The following is an 11,596-nucleotide window of genomic DNA, read 5'->3' on the forward strand; positions in this document are numbered from 1 at the left end:
ATTGTTGTCTGCCTGTAGTTTTAACAATGGCAGCAGAGGAAGTGAAGGAAACTGTTCAGTCAGGGTTGGTCACGCTTACAAATATTGAATATAAAACATCTGCCTCATTGAGATCAGCTGGACAAAGAGAAGTGAAGTACGCTGGCTGCCAGTTGTAAATTATTTCATGAACCTAATTTTAAATAGTTTAAAAAGTTAGAATAATGTCTTCTTGCCTGCATTCTGAAGGGAACATGCGCCCTAGAGTGGCTGCTGACAGAATGTGACATCGACTGATAATCCAACAGTTGTGTCTGAATTCAGGGGCTACATCTTTCCAAGGCTGGATTTGTAGACTGCTTATGTCAAAGCCTGTCTTCCAAATGTGGCCAACAGGTACATACTTCTTTCCCCAAGATTTGAAGGATGGGTCTGGTGTATCCTTCACGTCCCACCCTATCCCATAATTCATTGCGGGCCCAAACTGGGTGTTCAGGCGAAGCGGCAATGGCGGTGAAGAGCGGCAAATTATTTAGCTACATTTAGAGACACAACATGACTTTTTACATTGTTTTTTGGCGAGAGTGTAGCTGTGTAAGTCTCAAATATCTGCTTGGCTCATCAATAAATAACCCAATTTCATTATTGCTCCAACATTTTCGGATATATCTGCTCCCGCTGCATTAACAGCCAGCTCTCCTTGCCAACTGGTCGGCACTCCAGGTTCGGGTTACCGGGAGAGAACGCCTGACTCCCGGCACATTGTTTTAAAAACTCCCTCCAGCTTTCCCCAATGAGTTGAAGTTAAACACTGATATCATTTAGTCAGTCTTGCAGCTTGGTTTAACAAAGTATTTCATTTCTTTCTGAGCAAATCAGTTTTTGACTGAGCAAAACAATTTCTCAGATTCAAAACAGAGCAAAATAGATCACAACGAGTAGTTAACGTCCTAAATAAGCTGGAACAGACGAGGCATCTCCAAAAAAAATATGATCCATATTATCTTGGTAAAAAAGACTTCTCTTATAATGTTGAGGATTTACCCAGAGTCGAGGTGATCCACATAACGAATTATCAGGAGCTGTAGAGTTCATATTATGAGTACCAGAAGAAAGATTTCAAAAGCCTGGAAACGTACAATTTTTTAGCTGGTTTTCATCCAGATTTAAGGCGTAAAATTTGTCAGTGGTGGCCGTGTTGTGGCACGGGACATCTGGTTCCGGACATCCATGGACTGGGTGTTCCTTGCCTATGGAGGTAGGTAGGTCTCTGGTTAGCAGGGGGAGCAGGGCACATCCAGACTGGATGGTGCCTTGGTTCTCCACAAGAACCAGAAGAATCCTTGATGTGGATGGTACTCACCAGGGTGCTCAAGTGCTCTTCCAGAGCCCAGGCGACCTTACCCCCATATAGTAAGTACATGAGTGCAGTCTCCGGAGGTTGGTCTAGGAACTCTCCCAATCACACTCGCGCTAGTTATAGGTTCCCTCCCTGTGATGGTTCAGTAGGCAACTGCACAACCTTGCTCTACTGAGTTCCCTGACAGAGCCACCAAAGTGGGTGCAGGGGGACTTGTTTTGAGGTGTTTATTGTCTCTCTTTGACGGGGACTCCGTTCCTAGTCCCCACCGTCACCCATAGATATGCGCTTGGATAACTGATTGTCCACCATCTCTGTCCTCCTAGGACATTGCCAACTCCCCAGTCATACTCTTAAGCCAAGGGACTGACCCGACATTTTGAGTGATCCATCAATGTGATATTCATTAAACAGACATACTTGTTTGTGTCAACAAACTTTATTTATAACTTCAGGCAATGATTGTACATTTGACAATAACAACAGGCACTTCTTGCTTGTGCAGTTCACTGAGACAGCATGCTCTTCTTGAACGTCTTGACCATCCCTACTGTTCACTGCAGTATCTTCATGGAGAATGTGTTGGCAACTGTTTTGCATCGGTGTTTTGACATTCCAAGTTTCATCAAAACTTCTGTGCTCCCTTGGTACCACTTGACCCTGGCTCCCATGGAAAAACCATAGGTGTGTACCTCTTCCAGACTGAAAGTTACAGAAATTATTTGGGCAAACTTGCTTTACTTGTTCGTTTTCCTTCTTGCCTTTCTGGAGAGGGTTGCAGATTTTAATTCAAAACAGATTGCGACATCCACCACCAAGCCGGTGCCATCTTTACTCATGATCAGATCAGGGACAGCTGTCCCAAGATTTTTGTCCGATATTCTCATCTCCTGCTTGACATCCCAACCAAGGAGGCTTGTTTCTGCAACCAGCAGGTTGCATATCTGGTTATTGTACGCCATTCTGTTTTTCTGTAGTTTTTCACACTGGCTTATCACGTGATAGGCCTTCCCATCCTTTTTGGCACAGTCTGCATGTAGAGTCACTTTTGGTTCCTCCGTTTAGGGTTGTCAAGGTGATCACAGTGTTGGACCTTCACTGGATTGCCAGAATGAATTCTGACTGGTTGAGCCACTTGTGATCTTTGGTCCAACTGTTGCTTATCAGATCATTTCTGAATGAGGCAATACCTCGGCCTTGAGACCTCTGGGAGTGCCACTTGTGGAATTCCGATGCTCTCCACTCGTTTTCTATCCAACCGTCTGTCTGAGGGAAGACATGGTCTGAGTCTCACCAGTGGTATGCTCAAATGAATACTATGCTGTGTACTTGGAGACCCACTTGGTACACCTACCATTATCAGGAGATCGGCCTCACCCATCAAGAGGTTATTTACCTTGGCCCCAACTAAGGGCAACATACTGTTCCTTAGCTGGATTAAGAGACGGAAGGAGACCATGGGTTCTGGCTCCAAACTGCTTCCACACCTACTAAAAGAAAGAAAGCTTCTGTGGGAATTACACGGAAACAAAGCCTGAAATTGACAATCAAAGACTGTGACATCCCTGACAGTAGCCTTCGCCCCCTGAAGTCTTCCCCTGAAATGGTCAACAAAGTCTTAGGAAGCTACATCAAAATGAAGCATTCCATGACCAAAAGGTGCTCCGCTGGTGCTTGTCTGAAACACAAGCAAAAGCCTGCAAGGAAAGTGGGTAAGAGAACAAAATACAAAAACCTCCAAAGGTTGTTTGATCTTGACAAATCAGCGGGTGCATTAATGGTTCTTGACAGTAAGGTAATGAGGGCATGTAAACTCAAAAAACAGTGTGTGGAAGACATATACAACTGTATATGTCTTCCACATATACAGTTGTACAAAGTTGTACAAACTTGTCAGGAAGATTCTGACAAGTTTGTACAACTTGGAATCTTTGGCTCCCTCCCAGAAGCTGATAATGAGCCTCTTCTTACCCCGATTTCTCCCAAAGAAGTTCTGGCTGCACTGAGTGGAATGAAACAGACGGCACCAGGCCCAGATGGTGTCAAACGTCCCACCTCCTCAAGTGGGCCAAAGATGGAAAGCTCCTTGCTTGTCTGTTCAACTCGATACTGTACCAAGCACCTCAAGGGGAGCTGCACTACCCTGGTTCCCAAAAGTTTGGATGAGGAAAAACTCAAATCGATTGAGAATTGGAGCCCTATCACATTGAGTTCTGTCACACTAAGGATTTTCTCAAAACTCGTTTGTGCTAGGCTTAATGAAGCATATCCCATCCACCCATCCCAGAGAGACTTCATTAAGGGTGACAACTGCAGTACAAATCTCATGATCATTGATGATATCATCAAAAGGACCTAGAAAAAGAAAGAAACACTAGCTCTAGTGTTTATTGAGCTGGCCAAAGCGTTTGACTGTATCTCATAAGCACATTGCTAAAGTGCTTGCGGCGAGAAAGGTCAACGTTGGTATATGTCGTCTCATCTCAAACTCTTACCACAAAACATATACCAAGGTGCGGACAAGGAACAGAGAAACTGAAAAGATCACACTTAAGGTGGGAGTCAAACAGTGAGACCTACTGTCCCCTTGTTGTTTAACCTGTCCATAGATCTCCTTCTGACTTTCCTTGACAAAAGGGGACAGGATATAAGGTGTGTAGTCAAACAATAACATCTCTGGCTTATGCTGATGACTTGGTCATCGTGAGCAACTCCCGGAATGAGATGGTCACCAATTGTACCATTGAGGATTGAGGATTCTCAAAGAGTTCCTCAAGAATACTGGTCTTGAAGTGAAGATTCACAAATGTAGTGGATTCTTCCTAAACAAAGAAAAGAGATCCACGACTGTGAATAACTGTGATCCCTGGAAGATAAAATCTGTCCCGATCTCAATGCTGGACCTAAAACAGACCACGAAATATCTGGGTGTGGACGTGGGTCCTGCTAATGGGATTGCCCCCTCAGATACAAAAGGAAGCATGCACAAGATCCTTGATTGCATCAGTAAAGCACCTCTTAAGCCTACCCAACGGTTCACCATGCTTACAACTTATGGCATTCCCAGAGTCCTGTGTGGGTGGGGGATGAGCATGGTCAGCATTGCCAACCTGAGATATGCTGATCAGATAACAAGAAATGCGGTCAAGACATGGCTGCACCTCAAACCATCAACTACAGATGGAGTCCTCTACTCCAAGAAAAGAGATTGTGGTCTTGGGTTGCCAAAGCTGGAGAAGCAGATCCCCACCATGCAGCTGAAACGGTGGAGTAAAATGCTTCCTGATCGGGGTGCTCCATCCAGGTCTCCTGGTAGGAGGTGTAGCCATCGCTAGAAGTAGGGCTATTATTTCACTGCTGCTTATGTGTTGAGGACAAACAAGGTTAGGCATGTTGCATGGCTGTTGATAGTGCACAGATGCAACAGATTGTACAAAGCAAGCTCAGATTATTTTAATATGTCTGTCAATTCCTTGATGTTTCTTATTGCAAATTGTGTGTCCATTTTATCATGCTACACAATTTGCCCACTTCCAGCATAGAAGTGCTGTTTACCCACGCTTCATTGAATTTCTTCGCTTGCATTTACTTCTTGCCCTCCATCTGCATTGGGTGACATTGATCTGAAACCCAGCAATAGCATAATGTAAAGCTCAAAAAAATTTATTATACATGATACTCCCCCTTTAAGGCAGACAAGGTTTGTAGACAATCACACATAGCTGCGCAACTGTGTGTGTAATTATTATTAAATAATGTCAGCTTTGGCACTGCTGGAGGACAATAAAAGGATTCAGAGTGAGCGCGTTTAGAGATCAGTCTGACCTGCTGGCGCATGATGACGGATTTGTCAAGTCACTTCAGATTTCCCTGGACCATCATAATTTCAGGGATGGAAACATATTGTCTCCTGTCTTAATATAGCATGAACTTCACTTTTTTTTGTCACTAATGGCTTTTATTTTTAAAGAAATCCAACAGAAAGGGGATGGAAAGAAGGTGGGTGGGGGAGGACATGGAACCAAGGAGCCACGTAGCAGAGTTGTAGTCAAGACCAAGTCAAGACCAGCACCCCGCGCTACGAGACATAAAAAAATTAAGTTTTATCTATCAAAATTGCTTCTCAAATTGATCTGAAAGATCCACATTCCCATAAAACACCAAGATATTAAATACTTAGAGCTGAAATAAATTTAATCAGTAAACATCCGTCCAGAAGAATCGGATCGTTCCTGAATGTCATATCAATGCAGATTTTGGTGACAACTTTTTTTCATCGTAGATGCAACATATGTGTCTCTATCAGTACAGCTAGCTTTGCTAGCATCACGTCCACAGATCTTACCTTTCTTTAAGTTTTCCTTCCAAGTGACGCTAAAAGTTGTACAAGTACAAGTACTTCGTTACCACTGGTAATAATTGATCTCCCCTCTCAGACAGGTGGTTATTCAGCACTTGGTGGGAGTTTTTACAGTTTTGATGATCAACCCAAGATCATCAAAATCACAAAAAGTAAAGGCTCAAAATATGCATTGTTTGTCTAATGAAATTATATAAAATGAGTTTACCTTTTCCAAAATGACATATATATATCATTTACCTGGTTAAGTTTAATATTTTGCGTAAATTTGGAATTTGAATCCGTTTGCAGTCTGCTAGAGCAGCAACATTTTAATCAATGATATTTAAAAATAACCATAAAACTGGAGGAAACTTTTTATGCCTTCAATTTGTCTGGAATTGAAGAACTGATTTTTGACACCAGAAAGTTGGGAAACAGAAAAGTTTGAGCAATGCCTTTGTCTTGGGCAAAAGCTATTGTACTTAGCCATGACAGCAAAGTATAATATTTACAGAGAGACTCTTCAGTATGGTCTCTATGTTTAGTAAATTTGATTATTCTTCACACTTAAAGTCTGTGAGGCCCTTGAGGTTTTTGCCTGACACTGGCGACTAGTGTTATATCATTTTACAAGCCTTGGACAATGCTGGACACTGTACATTAGTTGCCTGTCTGAGAAATGCATGAGGTCTATACCTCATGCATTTCTCATTCAACTGAATAATCAGAATTCCTTTCTCTTTTCCTGAATATTTAAATCAACAAATTTCTACTAAAGAAACTAGAACCGTATTTTCATTAGACCTCCTTTTCCTTCAAGGAAGATTCAGCAGGGACCTCAGTTAGATTTTAGTGAGCAGTGTAACATCAATTTGTCTGGCTGCATTTTCCCTAGAGGACCTATTTCATTATGGCTTTAGCTGCCTTATTTCCGCTTAAAACTACCTCTCTCACAACAATCATCTCTGAATTTCTCAGAGGAACACACCATGATCTGTGTGTATATATCCTGTTAGTGTGTGTGGTAAAGGGAATTCCCAAGAAAGTGGTATTTCTCCACCTCACTGAACAAGAATAATGAGTTACTGGTCCACTGAGGGTGGGACGATTCCTTGCTTCTCTTCTCTCTCCTGCCGTTATTGCCAATTACTAGCAAGTAAAATGAATTTAATGTATCCTTTAAAGCAACAATACTCAAAATAACTTTGTAATAACTTACTCAGTTAGAGGACATAAGTTATAATTTTAAGAGCTACTACAAGTCAGTGATTGTCAGTAGGATGGACTGACTAATAATCTGTTCAAAGTACAAAAAAATGTTTTACTCCATGTTGATGTTCTAAGCTTCCATATACATACACACACACACATATTATATATATATATATATATATATATATATATATATATATATATATATATATATACACACACACACACACACACACACACACTTGCATTACATTTCATTGGTCAGTGTTTTATCACAGACCTGTCATGATATGGTTTGTGGTGGTGAGTATGAACGCAGGCAGGACCCAGATTGAGAGGTGATGATGATAAGTTTAATAGTAGTAGCTCAAATCAGTCCATCAGTCCAGTCCAGGCGGCACGGCAGAACTTAAGCAAAAAACTTAAACTGGTAGCAACTGACACTAAAAGACTGACAATGAGAGGACCAGGACCAGGACTATACAGTTCAACTGGAAAGGCTAACAAACAGACTGACATACGACGCAACAGCAACGACAAGGATCTGACCAAGAACAGAGACAACAGGTGGGCTTAAATACACAGGGAGTAATCAGGGGAACTAGACACACCTGGGAAGCAATCAACAGGGAGCAGACAGGACAACACAGAGACTCACAGGATCACGATAAACACAGAAAAACTCAAATCCTAACAAAAACAAAGGAATGAAACAAACAAACCAACAAAAAAGGCACAGCGCTACTTGCGGTTCTGGAGCAGCAGTTTGCAGACCTCTGCTCTAGCAGCTTAATTTTTATTTCATTATTATTCTTTATTATTATTATTATCATCATCATAATTATTATTATTCCATTGTTATTACTTTGTAATGGTAAAACGGTGAAGGTATGAACTGTCTAGAATGATCCACGGTCCCTTCCGCTTTAAATTAGGTTCTTACTGTATATTGTAACATAAATTGTGTAAGATTTATTTTTTCAATTTTAGTTGGGGCAGAGATATTACGTAAACTTTAGTTTACATGTGGGAGGTACAGCTCCAAGTTGACAGCGATTTTTCATGGCACCTACATCAGCCCGCTTGGTCAATGTAAATAATCAGGACAATCAAAAAGATCTATAAACTCAGTTATGTTATGTTGCAAGTCTTAACCCTTGTGTTTAGAAATAGGGTCCAACCGACCCCTCACATGTAAAACTTGTATCATTTGCCACAGTCCTCTACGTTTGTCTGAGTCCTCGCACGAACTAGGGTTAAATACATGTCACAAAACATTCTTTAGTACTATGTATTTTAATAGTGTTCTAAAACAATTGAAGTAAGTCTTGACACTCATCCCTAGACGAGAAACTGAAAGTATTGTGACCTCCAGCATGAATCTTACTGCAGGGTTGTCAGTATTCCTGCATACTGCAGCGCCTCCTGCAGTCCTGCCATGTTTTCTTCTATGTCCTTCTGAAAAACGTTGTGTCTGAAGCAAGGACTGTTAGTTTCATGATGTCGTGCTGCATTCATTCTGCTGCTCTCCTTTTGCTGTATAATAATCCATCAGTACTTTGTACATGAACTCTGGAGAATGTTTGCAGCTGCAGGGCAGTGTCCCAAGTGGAGAGCTCTCTTTTTTTCTTGTTGCATTTACAGTCAAAGTTAAGCATCCTCCTTGTCGGGTTCTTCAAATGTTGTGATTGCTTCTGATATGTTGCATTGCAGCGCCTCTGAGCAAGCCTTTGTGTAGACTTTGCCATAGCAATGCACTATGAAAGCCAGTATTCAATTTGTGATCAAGGTGTTAAACTTGGTTCATCTTTGATCAATAACAGAAACCAAACTGCTTAAATAGGTAGCCATGCTTTACCCAACTTATTGGCTGAAATCCACAACAAATGTGCTCATTCAAAGAGCATATGTTAATCTGCTGTGTGTTTCACCTCCCCAAAGCAGCAAGGAGTTACTAGCTCAAATTACTCTGTAAAACAAGATGAATTCAAACACAAAGTTTATTTTAAAACCTCCAAAACCGCTATTTAAAGCATGGGATGACCTCTTTATAACTTCAATTTACTATTTTATCAGAAATTTGTGTTTTTTCTGTTGACATGTTTATTCATCTCCCTTGACCAGTCACTAGTAGTAAAACTAATATTAATTTTATCTAATTATATAATAGTATCTAAACAAATTACCCCAAGTGTACAAAATAGGGTTTTTTAAATTGTTTATTCCAGCTTAACTTTTGTACATCATGCAGAGAAACATACAATAATAACATCTTAACCAAAGTTGTACTGAGCATCAGTGCATAATGTGATAACCTTAATGCAACACATTTATTACCTGGACATCTTTCAATATAAAACAAGATTAAAAAAAAAACTTCCTTGTTATAAGTCCTCTAGTCAATACTTTCTTCAAACAATGAACTTTTCTACAGTATGAAGTTATGTCTTTGAAGTTGATTAACTGCCCCTAGTGGTCATCAGATGTACACTCACCCCAAGACGAGGGGTGAGTCTTGACATGGGACTCAACTCTTGGGAATCACAATTTTGATAATTTGTGATTATTTTCACAAATTTGATAATTTATGAGAAATTTGATTATTTCAGAAATATATTGCGCATATACAATCCTATGTTAGTTTCATTGACTCGTCTATTGATGTGTTAAACCAGGGGTCCCCAAACTTTTTCCTGTGAGGGCCATATAACTTTTCCCTTCTCTGGTGGGGGGCCGGAGTCAGTTTGTAACAGAAAAAACAAGACGATTGCAGGAGTGTCTAAATGTAAAAATGTATTGTTTTCCAGAAAGCACCATCAAATAATCCTCTCTGGGTTCTTCACAGAACAAATCCAGGAAGGAATATAGTCCATATTTTCCAAAGTATGAGCTGCACCGGACTATAAGTCACAACCCCAAAGTTTTTTGTTTTTTTTTAAAAACCAGTAAACATACGCATATAAGCTGCAGATATCTCTGCTGCTCCAGGTTTTCCTCAACGATGCAGCAGCAGCAGAGGGGGGCGGACACCTAAAATTTGAGTCATAACAGGTCAATTGAATATCACATTTATTACGGTTGAAAAAGAAAAAGTTGCCAAGTTTAGATTTAACTGAACTGATTATGGAAGTTTCTGAATGGTAACTGTAACAGTAAAAGTGTTCATCCTTCGTGTTGCTACTAACATGTGCTAAATGAAAATGGGCGCTTTCTTCTTCTTCTTCTTCAGATTTCAACAGCAGCTTGCATCCATTATTGTTGCACTACTGCCATCTACTGGATCCTAATATCTATACCTCAAATTCTCATAATGATCCCAGTATAATTTAAAAAATGAAAAATCTTCTTTTTCCCCTCAATGCTGATCAACAACATTCTCAAATTTCAATTCCCTATTAAAACCTAATTCCGTTTTCTTCTTTTATTTCCAATTTTGACTTCCAATGATACACTTCCTGCTAAAGAGCCCCCTGGTGGTTGAAGAAAAATCCACATATAAGTGGCTTATAGTCCAGAAAATATGGTATATGAAAAAAAATCTAAACGCTCTCTGGTATTGTTCAGGGGGCCGGACCAAATGTGGAGGCGGGCCGGAATTCGGCCCGTGGGCCGTAGTTTGAGGACCACTGTGTTAAACATTTCATCTAAACTAAACTGACTGCAGTCAGTTATTTTTATAATATGGAGAAAGAAAAATTTGTGAAGCCATGCCAAGAGCAGTTGGTTACTTTTTCTTCACGGTGACTTGCTGTGAGTGCATCAGCACTCGATTGAACACATTTACTAGACCATTGACTTTGTCAGCCAAACAGTCATCCATAACAGACAATCCATTGTGGTTACATCTCTGGCTCGAAGTTTGAATCACTCTGTTCCCCCACCACTTCAGGTTGCAATGTTCTCAACTATGTATGAGAGCGGTATTTCTGTGTGTGTGTGTATGTGTGTGAGTGAGAGAGAGAGAGATATATAGTGAGGGAGTATTTGTGGAACTTTAACTAGATCCTCTTATCAAGCTGAATAGATTAATTGCATGTTCAAGCCCAGAGAATGGCATTTGGAGAGGCCACTGCTGGATGAAAAGGGAGCCATTAGGAATTCACTCTCACGTTCATTGACTCAGTAACATACACACTCTCACAGGACTCAACATGCACCAAGGCTCCTTCCACAGCAAACCAATTCAGATTCAGTACAAGAGGAAAATCATGGCTAAAGCACAAGCATATACATAAACACTCACACACAAAGTGTAATGCCTGGCAACTGTAGAACTGAGAGCTTTGGAGAGGGAGAATAAAAGGAGCCACCTGCCTCAATTAGCTTGAGGGTGTAAGGGGAAGAGGACAGAGAGAGGCTGAGAGAGGGATGAAAAAGGAGTGAGTGGGTGAAGAGAAGTAGAAACTGTGAGCTGGAGTTTCAGTGGAACAGAACATGCTGTGGAGGATTTGGACATTACCCCTACAGCCGACATGGTCCTGAGGTTTCAATAATGTCTCCTTAGATCTTTTCAGACTGACATTTCTACTAACTCTCAGTACAGCTGGCCCCTTACAGTGGTTTAAAAAAAATACAGTTCAAAAACTGTGGCTGCTAGTGCAGTGGTAATCGACTTTTTTGGGGGCAAAATCAAATACGTAAATGAAAATAGACACCAACATCAGGAGCCTACAAGGTACTTGTTAAGCTTAAGGTTCTGTATT

This window comes from Poecilia formosa, unplaced genomic scaffold (assembly GCF_000485575.1).
Source record: "Poecilia formosa unplaced genomic scaffold, Poecilia_formosa-5.1.2 Scaffold644, whole genome shotgun sequence".
NCBI classification, from domain to species: Eukaryota; Metazoa; Chordata; class Actinopteri; order Cyprinodontiformes; family Poeciliidae; genus Poecilia; species Poecilia formosa.